The sequence below is a fragment of the Onychomys torridus genome, chromosome 3 (genome assembly GCF_903995425.1).
Source record: "Onychomys torridus chromosome 3, mOncTor1.1, whole genome shotgun sequence".
NCBI classification, from domain to species: domain Eukaryota; kingdom Metazoa; phylum Chordata; class Mammalia; order Rodentia; family Cricetidae; genus Onychomys; species Onychomys torridus.
In genome coordinates this window covers 25,380,506-25,393,518 of record NC_050445.1, presented here as the reverse complement: position 1 = coordinate 25,393,518, position 13,013 = coordinate 25,380,506, and the positions used below count along the sequence as shown (strand labels likewise).

Sequence of the window (13,013 nt, the reverse complement as noted above, 5' to 3'; positions counted from 1 at the left end):
TGATTCATAATTGTCTGGGATCTTTCATTTTAACTTGCCAAAAATATTGCTAATTTTCTCAAACAGGGACATACCAGTGTGTCAATGCCTTATTTTATCTTAAGATTTAAAACAAATATGTGTGTGTGTGTGTGTGTGTGTGTGTGTGTGTGTGTGTGTGTGTGTCTGTTTATCTGTGTATGGGTTTGTACATATGATTTTGGTGCCTGCAGAGGTTAGAATGGGGCATGGGTCACCTTGAAATGGAGTTACAGGTAATTGTGAGCCACCCAATGTGTGTGCTAGGAATGGAAATCAGGATGTTAGGAAGAGAGGTATATGCTATCATCCATTAAGTCATCTCTTAGCACCTTGATTTTGTTTTCTCTGTAGAGGCCTGGGCTGGGATATTCACTGTGTCCCATGTAGCTGCTTTCTAAACTAAAAGAGGCTCATGTGAATTGTGAACACACACACACACACACACACACACACACACACACACACACAGAGAGAGAGAGAGAGAGAGAGAGAGAGAGAGAGAGAGAGAGAGAGAGAGAGAGGGAGAGAGTTGTATATACACATATATGTATATTGTCCATCAAATCAGCTGTACTAATACTATTTTACGTAGTTCTTTTCTGGAGATTCGGGATCTTCTCTATCCCACAATGATCTTCAGGCTCAGTAGAATTTACTTTTGCTTTGGAGATTTTTTCCACAACTTTCAATTAAACAGTGTACACACCACACAGGAAGGCTTTATTTAGATGGCGTGTAGTTAATATCTGTAGACATATAATCACATTTCCAGAGTTTACTATAGTGACTGGAGAAATTGAGTATACAACTTCTTTAATAATTGATGTGATGACTTGGAGTTTATCAAAGTAAATGTATTAATTGGAGAAATATAATTAGATGAATTTTTGGTAAATTATCAATTTTCCTATTTTTGCAGCAAATTATAGATGCTTGAATATTTGCCACTAAGCATATCTGTAAGTGATTCAGAACCACTGTGTTATGGTGTGCATCACTGTTGCTATCTTTGAAAGTCTAAGGGCTGTGATCTTTCCATTATTGTACATAAACCACACCATAGTTCATTATCTAAATTGGTAACATCTCATGAATTCTCAGTCATGATATTGTGCTTTTTACTTTAAGCTAAAAACTGAAAAGAAATGTTTTTTTTTTTTTTTTTTTTTTTTTTGTGGCCCATCAAGTTTTAGGATATAGTATGTAACAGGATAACTTCACACTGAATTAGCAAAAAAAAAAAATATTTAAGTACTTGCTGATGTTGAAATAATTGAATAAATGCATCATTCAGATTTATCAATGTGGACTTAGATCCTTATTTTACACCAGGAGATAGCATTAGAAACATTTCACCTTTGTTCAGTTGCCAAATTACTTCTGAAGTGAAGAACTGAGTAAAAGTCCTGCCAGATTCTTTCATGTATGAACATTTACTCCCTGTAGCCAAATTTTCCTGTAACTCCTATGTCTGCCCTCCCTGGGCAAGGTGCCTCATGGTTTGGCCCATAACTCCCACTCTGCCAAGAAAACAGCTAGTTATGTATATGAAAATCTTCACCCAATGACATTTTGACAAATTGCATTTCCCTTCTCATCTGTTCCAAAATATGTGAAAATTGTGATTTCAAAGTTACCTTTTTATTCTTTTTTTATTTACAGATTTTATCCATAGGAAGAGATTTTGTATTTATTGCTGTCTTACTTTGGGAAGTAGAAAATGTATGTGACTATTTGTACAATGTCAAAATATTTACTTTACAATAGAATTCTCACATTCTCAAATCACTTTAACCCAATATTATATGTATGGCTGGTTCACAATGAATATTTCCTGAATTAATTAATTAACACATTTAATATTAATTATTTTATATATTACTCTATTATTTTGAATGTTTGAATGCTCATTGATCCTATGTAAGGCATTTGTGAAATTGTGTGTGCTTGCTAATATTTTCTTGTTCCTAACAAATGATTTTATGACCTGGGTCACTGTCATAACCAATTGACATCCAGATTATAACAAAGAATGAGTAAAAATGGCAAACATAATTATCATCATTTAAAAAATTCCTAAAATAACAAACAAGTAGAACAATCAGCATGTGGAACCTGGTAGTAGCATTCTACAAATGGTTTTATGATTATGAACAGGAACCAAAAGAGTAACAGTGGTGACTCTGTAACACATGTTGAGTGAGCAAAACATACATAAGACCTTCAACTCGATCAGGCTTTGGGGTAACAGGACACATTTCATCTTTGTTTATCACTCTGACTGGTTTATCTGTGTTCAGTTTCTGCAAAGTAGACTACCAGGACACAGAGACCAGAAAGTTCAATGCATTTCTGCCAGGACATGAGAAGCTCATGTTGAAGGGTACTAAATACTCCACTAGTTTGACAGGGCTGCAGCTTGCAGAACCACACTGGCCAAAGTGCATGGTGTTTTCAGAAATAGGGTCTTAACTTCAACCTCTAAGAAGCAACCAAGGGAAAGAGTCACTGCCTGTATTGTTCTCAGAGTCTCTTGCACTCACCTAACAAACAACTTGAAAAGAAGTTTCACACTCCCAGTGCTTGTGTTTTTGCTAATTGCTCCAATGTTCTTGGGGGAATCATTGTGACTCCAAATGACATAACTTCATTTGAGCTATATTCATTTCTATACATATATACTTATCTGTATAATATATAATTTTAGGTAATTATAAAATAATGTTTCTTGAAGGCTTTTTCCTTTTTTGTTTATGTATTTATACATTTATTTTATATCCTTCTCTCCCCTCCTCCCAGTCCCTCCCCAACTACTTGCTCTCTGCTTCCCTAACCCCATCCACTCCATCTCTTTCTCTATTAAGAAAAGGGCAGACCTCCCATAGATATCAACAAAACATGGCATATCAAGTTGTAGTAAGACTAAGCACCTTGCCTTGTATTAATGCTGAGCAAGGCAACCCAGTATGAGGAATAAGGTCCTGAATGCCAGGAGAAGAGTTAGAGAAATCCCCTGTACCCAGTGTTAGGTGTCCCATAAGAAGACCAAGCTACATAACTAGGTCAATCCCATGCAGGCTCCCTGATTGTCATTTTATTCTCTGTGAGCTCCTATGAGATTAGGTTAGTTGATTCTGTGGGTTGTCTTGTGATGTCCTTGACCCCTCTGTCACCTACAAGCCTTCTTCTCTCTCTTCATCAGGATTTCCCTAAGCTCAGCCTAATGTTTGACTGTGGGTATCTGTTTCCACCAGTTGTTGGATGAAGCCTCTCTGATAACTATTTGGCTCGGCACCAATCTATGAATATAGCAGATAACATTGACAATTTTTTTTCCTTCCAGATGTTTTTGGTTCTATCCTGGGTCTCTAGGCCTCTGGACCAACCAGTCTCTGGGTTCTGACTGTCCAAGCAGTGCCAGAAGTGGGATCACTCTCATAGCATGGGTCTCAGCCTGGACCAGTTTGGTTGGCCACTTCCCAATATCTATGCCATCCTTACCCCAGCACATGCCTAGGCAGAAAGACTATAAGTCAAAGGTCATGAAGTTATATGGCTGGATTGGTGTCCCAATCCCATGGCCACAGGAGATGACAAGTTCAGACTATGTATCCAATATTGCTAGCAGTCTTACCTGGGTTTATCATTGTAGATTCCTGGTAATTTCCCTTGTTCCAGCTTTCTACCTGACCCTAAAATGACCCCCTTTTCCAGTCATCTCTTTTAGTACTCTTTGTCACAGTCCACCATAGCCCAATCCCTCATGTTCCCATTTTCACCTGCTCCCAGTCCACCCATGAGATCTCTTCTATTTCTCCTTTCAAGGGAGAGCCATGTGTTCCCCCCACACCTTTGGCCCTCCATGTTACATAGCCTCTCTGGGTCTGTGGATTGTAGCATGCTTATCCTTTACTTTACATCTAACGTCCACTTATAAGTGAGTACATATTATGTTTGTCTTTCTGGGCCTGGGTTACCTCTCTCAAGATGATTCTTTCTAGTTCCATCAATTTTCCCCAAAGTCTTTTTTCAGACATGAAGATTACATCTGAATCTGACCTGAATGTCTCCTCTCTAAGAACTACCTTTCACATTGACAAAAGATGCAATGACAAGCTGCTAAAGAGGAGTAACAAGCAATAGTCCTACCCTCTGCCATACCTATGAACCACAGCAATAACCATCCCTGCAAAGTACTCTTAAAGATGCAATATTAGCACTTATATCTTGGTTCTAATCAACAGCCATTTAATTGGACTTAAGACCATTCAACAGGAAAGATATCATTCACTCTGCTAGAAACTTAGCAAACTACCTGGGGCCAATGAGGCAATGGGGTCTTACAGGAGAAACTACTACTGCCAATCTGTTAAATAAGAATTATTCCTAACTGATTTCTAAATACTTAGCCTTACACCCACATCTGGGTAGCTCTCACCCTTTATCAGAGAACCTGCTCTTTGTAGCAAATAAAGTCCATCACAGAACACTGTAACTGTCCAAAATAAAGAGAACAATTAATTGTGGGGAGTCCAGACACAATGGATACACCCACAACACAGCTCTTATACCTAAGGCTCAGGGCACATCATGGAAGAAGTGGTGGAATGCTTCTAAGAGTCAAAGAGCCAGGGAGTCTGCTGTTGGAAGGTGTCGTCTAGAAATGACAGGCAAATACCATGATACTGAAACAATACGGCTGCCTAAAAAAAAAAAAAAAAAAAAAAAAAAAAAAGACCTGAACACGGACAACAGTGAACAACATGTTAGCATGAAAAGGGGAAATCTCAAGGGGTTCAATCCATAGACAAAGAACTACAAGCACCTAATGGCTCCTAAGAGAAGGAGAATTAGTCTTCCCAGGGATGACTATTTGTTTTCCAATACCAAGTGGCCAACCCTGAAATCATGGATATACAAGTAACACTAAAAGGACTAAGCAGGTTGCATTTATATTTATACCTTTATATAAATACATATAACAACAATATTTTTTTAAAGGCCATGAATTTGTGAAGGAATAAACAAGGTAACATGAGAGGAGTTGGGTGGGGAGTCAATCCCTAACATTACAGTTTCTATCTACTAAATGAGCATCTCTATTCTTCGACAAATATTCTTCCTAATTAAAGAAAGTTTCATGTTTTGTGTTCATGTTCTGTATTTTATTTATAAAGACAACTGTGAGGATTTCATCAATTAATGCCTCTGTTGGAAAACTGCTTAACTCACGCTGACTAGAACTAACATAATCTGTTTAATGCCTTTAGAAAACTAATTCCTTTTTGTAGACATTTTCTTATGGAAGAATTTTAAAAATAGAAAGTGGAGAAAAGCTAGGCTTATTCTCTCCTCCATATCCATGCCTTCTAGAATCAATACTTGAACTGCCTTCATTAACAATTCAAAGCATTCTACCCTTGGTTAGCTTCTACTATACTCTGAAAATGAATATTGTTTATTCATCTTGTTTTAAAATCAAGAGTCTTGTGTGTAGGAGCGCGTGCGCGCATGGGTGTGTGTGTGTGTGTGTGTGTGTGTGTGTGTGTGTGTGTGTGTTTGGTAGAAATACCGCAGATGACAAACCTTGACATTTAAGACAGCTCGTGTTTATTATGCTTTCCTCTTTAGCAGTAATATGTAAACACAGACTGCAGGAACCCCAATGCCAAGGTTTTCACTCAAAAGCCCCCTTCCTTTCTGTTTTTCTTGGCATCTGTGTTGCGTGTCTTCATTTTGCTTTGTTTTCATTTTCAAGACCTTTGAACTTTACTCTGTTGCTCTTTTCCCCTTTAAAACTAGCGGACACTATTCTTTGAGTGGATGGTCCTTTCTGAACTGAAATGCTGTCTCAGCAGGTGCAGCCCAGAGGACTGTCCCGTCTCCAGGGCAGGTTAGTTGGTTAGTTAGTATTAGAAAGCTTGTGTCTAAGCAAGCATATGAATGAGACTTATTTTGTAGGTTTCCTCCAGATGAATTTTTGCCACATTTGTACTTAAGTGAGCAACTGTCTTTTATTTGCTCTTTTCTTTTTCCTTTCAACATTTTGCTTTGAATCCTTTGGAAGCTTTTTTGGATTTACTGTTGAGATAATAAAGGGCACAGTTTACTCCCCTTCCCTGCCTTTTCTAGAGTGGAAGCTGAGCCATGTGCTGCTATGATCAACAGTTCTCCATGGGTGGGAGAGGACTAGCGAGGGCAAGGAAGTCTCCCTTTTGCATTTTCATAAGCTTCTGTACACCTATGAGAGCACATATAAGTCACATTAAGATAATTAAAGGTCCACTATCAAAAGGAAGATACAAAGAGAACAAAAATACCTCACAGTGGATTGGAGTAAAGGTTGGAGAAAGGTCCAAAGAAGGCCAGAAAACCAGTAGATATCACCATGTGCCTTCCCAGTCTGTAACTTTGTCTTAGTCCTCTATATTCAGTCCTAAATATTTCCTACTGCAGCCAGGATTGTCTTTTAGGTAAGTCAACCTTCTTATAGCACCTGCATTTTCAAGCCTCTATCCCCTCCAAAAGTTATCACCAATGACTAGAGAAGTCACTTCATCATTTCCAAGCATGACATGCATGGCATGGCTGGTTTTGTTTGATATGCTAGAACTTTCTACACAGTATTGCCATACAAATCTGTTCACCTGACCCTAGGAGCTGGCAGGAAACACCCTGTGTTTCATGCATTCCCATGCATCCAAAATGGGAGTCTGTTGTGCATTCCTGTACCTACCCTTAAGTACCAAAATAAGGGTTTGCAGGTAGACACTATTTCACCTGAGCCTTACAAAAAACATATAAAGGTTTTAAAAGCTAAATTGTCCTGTTTTATGTACAGAAGAAAAAAAGGAATCACATGTAAACTTTTGAAATGAAGTCATCTGACATCCAAATGAATCACCACCTTTCTGTTCTGCACATATCCATATGGCTCTCTGTCCATGTCAGAGCTTTGCTTCAGAGAGATCATAATCATATAGGGTGGTCTGTAGAAAATGCAGAAGATTCTTTTTGCTTTCACACAGAAAGACACACTTCTTTACTTTATTCCTGAAAAATAGACACTGACTAGATTTTCATTCAGAATGACTCTGTGGTTCTATGTGCTCTATTTTAAATAATCAGAAAGTAAAATATGATATTTTACCTGTTCATGAGCAGTGTTATCTTCTCTCAAGTTGCAGCCTATTTTTTTTACATTGAACTTCTAGAAAAAGCCGGAGTCCTTCGACCTTACCTCTGCACTTACATTGATGTGAAGTCATAGACAGAGAGACATAACTGTGCTTAAAATATTATGTCTGTGGGAACAGCAAAAGTGGGAGCAACACAATGAGGCCAGCATTCTGTCTCACAGAAAAGCGCTGGAGAAAACTACTGATGTGCAGCACTAGTGTGCTAGCATCTGACAGAAGCAATATATTTGAAGTCACTAAGTCTTAATATTCAAAACACACATAGAAGGAAAGCAGTAAGTCAGTTCAAAGTGAAAGGAAGTGAATAACAGGAAAAATACTCAAGCAGAAAACAGAAGGTATCTGAGGCCTTTCCACACGCACTGCAACCTGGTTCTTTGCCTAGTGTGAGATGAGAAGACCTTGGTAAGAAAAATGCACCACTGTGTCATTACCATCAAGCACAGAATTTGTTCCCAACACATCTATATATCAAATGTTAAGTAAAGATTCATTCAAAGGATGCTTTATCCTCTTTTTTTAACCACATCTATGAGGTAAATAAATACATAAATATATACATTTAATTATGTGTATGTGTGAAGAGTATAATCACTAATCCACTCCTTCATTTATTTACTATGTGTGTGCATACATCTCCCGTTCTTTTCTGAAAATAGAGATAGACAGATAGATCTAGATAAGTAGATTTTCAATCATGTTTGTGTAGGAGGATAAGCACATGAGTGAAGGTTCCCACAGAGGCCAGGAAAGGGTGTTGGGTGTTCTGGAACTGAAACTGCAGAAACTGTGAGCCTTCTAGCATGGGTGATAGGAACCAGTCTTGGTTTCTCCTGCAAAAGCAGTGTGTGTTCTTGAGGGTCACACCATCTCTTCAGCAGTCCTAGAAAATATCTTTCTATGGGCAAGATAAGAGATTCACAAATTGCCTTAAGTTTCCAATTAGAACTTTTTATAATTTTCCACAATTTGTAAAATGAAACGGAAAGCTAAATATTTTTTTTTTGAACAAACACATGTTTGTTTGCAAGGCAACATCAAGGTGTCAGGCATGAAAAAGAGAGAGGCTGGCAGCTACCAACTGTCCTGCCTTCCTGCAGAGGCAAGAGTTTCAACTTCGTTGATGTTGGTCCTTCCGAGGTGACCAGAAGTTAGGGATGATTGCTGGAAATGTACACATGATACAATTTCAGGAAAAATACTACTCTACCTGCTTTATTGAATAATAAATTTTATTTCTCTTGAGATCCCTGCAGATAAACTTTGGGTATCTTAGTCCTTAGCATTCATTTTTTTAAAATTGAAAACAGATTTTTAATACAATATATATCAATTATTGTTTTCCCTCCCCCAACTTCTCCCAGCTCCTCCTCACTTCTCTACTCACAACAATCCTCTCTCTCTCTCTCTCTCTCTCTCTCTCTCTCTCTCTCTCTCTCTCTCTCTCTCTCTCTCCCTCTCTTTATAATACAAACAGGCATCTTAAAACTAATATTAATAAAATAAAATAGTGTAAAATTAAAGTTAACAAACTCTAATAGAATAAAATGAACTGAAGAAAAGGAGCCAAATAAAAAAGCTCAAGAAACATGTAGATTCAGAGAGAGAGAGAGAGAGAGAGAACCCATAAAGACACAAAACTAAAAACTATAATATAGACTCAAAAGACCATCTTAAGGGGTTAAGGGGTCTGGGAAGCCATGACAAAGCTTTATGAGACAGAGAACTTCCAAGAAAGCTGTTGGGCATAGGCCCTATACTTAGATTAACTTGTATACCCAGTAAGGTTCTGTCGAAGAAAACTTTTTTCCTTTGTGAGAGGTTATCATTTGGAGATAGCGTCTGGATCAAGGATGGAGCCTTGTGTCCATTTCCCTTCTTGGTACTGGAACTCCATCACCCCCAAACCTCTGAATGCTGCCACAGTCTCTGTGTGTTAATATATACACCAGAACTGCTGTGTTTCAAAGTCCTTGTTTGCTTGGAACTGTCTATCCCTTCTGGCTCTTAGAGTTGTTCCACCTCTAACTCCTCAGGTTTCCCTGAGCATTGAGGGAAGGGAACTGATGGAGATACCCATGTAAGAATAAATAGTCCAAGGTCTCTTTATTGCTATACATTGTCCCGTTGTGGATCTCTGTATGAGTTCCCTCTGATAATGGCCAAGTGAGACACTAACTATGGATATAGAAGAATGTCATTCTAGTGCTATGATTTTTTTTTGTTTGTTTGTTTTTGTTTTTGTTTTTCAAGACAGGGTTTCTCTGTGCAGCTTTGAGCCCTTCCTGGATCTTACTCTGTAGACCAGTCTGGCCTCGAACTCACAAAGATCCACCAGCCTCTGCCTCCCGAGTGCTGGGATTAAAGGCGTGAGCCACCACCACCCGGCTGATTTTTAATACAGTAGTAGTAGTTGGTTTCTTACTGGGTCTCTGGTCTATCTAGCCTCAGATTCTTGGGCACTAAAGCAGCACTGAGGATGGATGTCATCTCATAGAGTAGGCCTTAAATTAAATAAAATAGTGGTTGGTTAGTCCCAGAAGCTTTGCGCCACCATGACTGTAGCTCATTTTGCAGGCAGGTCACCATTGCAAATTAAAGAGTCTGTAGTTAGGTTGGTGCTCACTTTTTTCCTTTGGTAGTGTTCAGTGACTTGTGCAGGTGTTGTCTTCAGCTCTAGAGACTTACCATGAGTTTCCGGAGAAAAACAAAGAGCCTTGGCAACAGCCTGTTGCTTGAAGGTTTCCTTAGGATCTTTTGGTCCAACAAATGGATTAGATGCAACCCATTTCCAGGACTGTAGACTTTATTTGGTGGGGAGAGATATCTAGTTGGAGCTCCTAATACATACATGTGAATATACATATTACATATGAATGTATGTACTAGGAAGTTTCTACTGCCTCACGTTTCCATACAACCCTTCAGACGGGCTTTGTTTCCAGTCTTCCCTACATACCCTATATCCTCTCCCTTGACCTTCTGTTTCCTCCCACTCCCATTTAATCCTCCTATTTCAGTCTCCACCGTCTAGCCGTCCACCATGGCTATCTACTCTAGTTCCCCTCCATAGGATGACACATAGTTGAGCATTCTTCTTGCCCCACATCCTTGTCAGAATGAGCTGTCATTGGTTTTATTGATGTTGGCTATTTTGACTTGTGTACAATGAACTCTCAAAGGAGTTTTGATTTGCTTTTCCCTGATGACTAGAAATGTTAAAGATTTTTTTCTTCTTCTTTTGTACTTCTCAGTCACTCAAATTTCCTCTTTTGAGAATTTTCTGTTTAGATTGTACCCCATATTTTTTTCCTTTTTTAGTTTAAGAAAATTTTACTTTTTTTAATTAAGAAAATATTTTCATTCATTTTACACACCAATCAAAGATCCCCCTCTTTGGGTTATTTGCTTTTGTGAATCCATTTTTTTTAATTTTATACATATTAGCTCTGTAGCAGATTTATAGTTAAAAAATGAAAAAACAAAAAAAACAAAAACAAAAACAAAAACAAAAAACCTTTTCCCAAAAGCCTGCTGCTTTGTTTAAATAAAACTTTTCACTTTCATGAGGTCTTGTTTTTTAATTGTTGTTCATAGTGTCTGTGCTAATGTTGTTCTGTTCAGAAAGTCGTTTCCAGTGCCAGTGAGACTATCCCCACTTTTTCTATCAAATTCATGTTGAGGTTTCTGATCCATTTGGATTTGAGTTTGTGACGGATGGTAAGTATGGATCTATTTGCATTTTTCTACATCCATCCATCCAGTTTACCCAGAACTGTTTATTGAAGGTGCTGTGTTCTGTCTACTGTGTATTTCTGGTTTCTTTTTTTTTAATATAAAGAATTTTTTTCCATTCATTTTACACACTAATCTAAGATCCCCCTCTTCTATCCTCCTGCCCCCCCCAGCCTCTCCCTCCCAAACCACCCCAAACTCTCCCCCGATACAAGAAGGCAAGGTCTCCCTATTTCTGGTTTCTTAAAAAAATAAAACAGGTAACCTTGGTATAGGTTAATACACAAATTTTCAATTTGATCCCATTTATAAATTTTTCTCCTTTTATGCAGAAAAGACTATGCTTTATATTAGTATAATTTTATAGTATAATTTGAGATCAGTGATGGTGATACCTCCAACAATACTTTAATTATTCAGGGATGTTTTAGTTATGCTGATGTGTGTGTGTGTTTTCATATGAATTTGAAAATTGTCCTTTCAAGTTCTATGAATAATTGTGTTGCAAATTTGATGGAGATTTTATTGAATCTGTAAATTGCTTTTGGAAGACTGGCCATTTTTATTATATTTTTTATTTTATAATTTAATTTAATTTTATATATCAGCCACAGATTCCCCTGTCCTCCCTCCTCCTGCCCCACCCTGCCCTCTCTCCAATCCACCCCCAGTTTCCACCTCCTCCAGGACAAGGACTCCCCTGGGGATTCAGCTCAGCCTGGTCGATTCAGTCCAGGCAGGTCCAGTCCCCTCCTTCCTTCATCCAGGCTGAGCAAAGTGTCACTGCATAGGCCCCAGGTTGCAAACAGCCAGCTGATGTACTAAGGACAGGTCCTGGTTCCACTGCCTGGGTGCCTCCCAAACAGTTCAAGCTAGTCAACTGTCTCACTTATCCAGAGGGCCTGATCCAGGTGGAGCTCCGGGAGTCCAATCAGTGGGAAAGAGGAGGGATTGTATGAGTGAGAATTGTTGAGACCAGGATTGGAAAAAGCACATTTTTATTATATTAATCTACTGATCCATGAGAATAAGAGATCTTTTTTGTCTTCTGGTATCTTCTTTAATTTCTGACTTCAATGTTGTAAACTTTTTAATATGCAAGTCTTTCACTTGATTAGAGTTACCCACAAGATATCATTTTCTTGATTTTTTTTCTCTGTTTTTCATTTGTATATAGGAAGGCTACTGATTTTTGGTGAGTTAATTTTATACCTTGCTACTTTACTGAAAGTGTTTATCAGCTGTGGGAGTTACTTGATGGAATTTTTAGGATCATTTATGTATACAATCATATGATCTGCAAATAATAAATATACTTTGACTTCTTCCCTTCCTATTGATCCCCTTGATCTCCTTCAGTTGTCTTAGAACTCTAGCTAAGATTTCAAGTACTCTATTAAATAGATATGGAGAGAGGGGTCAGCCTTGTCTGGTTCCTGGTTTTAGTGGGAATGCTTTGAGGTTCTCCCCATTCAGGTTGATGTTGGCTCTTATTCTTTACTACTTGGTGTAATGAAAGTTTGGTGGAAAGAAACAGACAAGGCCTTGAGCTCCCTATGTTTCTTGCAGTCCTGGGTCAGAAGGTGCGGAGCACTGAATGTGTGCCACCAGGGATAAAAAAGGAAGAAAGAAGTTTGCTTTGTTGTGGTGTAAAAATGAAGTATTGTGAGCTCTATAGAACTTTTCTTCTGTTGAAATTACTGTCATTTGGAAAAAAATCAGTTCTCCTTAGTAGCTTGTCTATAGTATGGCAAGGATACACAGAGGATCCCTCCACTGCCAGGTGGCTCCTAAACATCCTGAAACTTGCTCATCATTTTCTGGAATATGAAAATTTAAATTCAAATAATTTTCAGAGCCTGAAATATAAAATATTGTGGTTTTATTTAGGTGTTTTGGATTAAGTTAGATCTAGGATGGCTTTGTCCTCACACACGGGGATTTCTGTCATATATTTTGTTTGTTTGGAAGGCTTAGCTGGGATAGAAAATACCCAGAGAGACAGATTCCTTCTGCAGTTCTGAAGTGAATCTGAGCTATATCTTGTAGGACCAGGGG

At 38.3% G+C, this 13,013-nt stretch overlaps 1 protein-coding gene across 1 annotated transcript in view; it reads left to right on the top strand.

Moving 5' to 3' along the window:
* Cntnap2 (contactin associated protein 2) overlaps positions 1-13,013 on the top strand; it is a 2,080,708-nt gene that overhangs the window by 583,718 nt on the left and 1,483,977 nt on the right. The window lies entirely within an intron of this gene.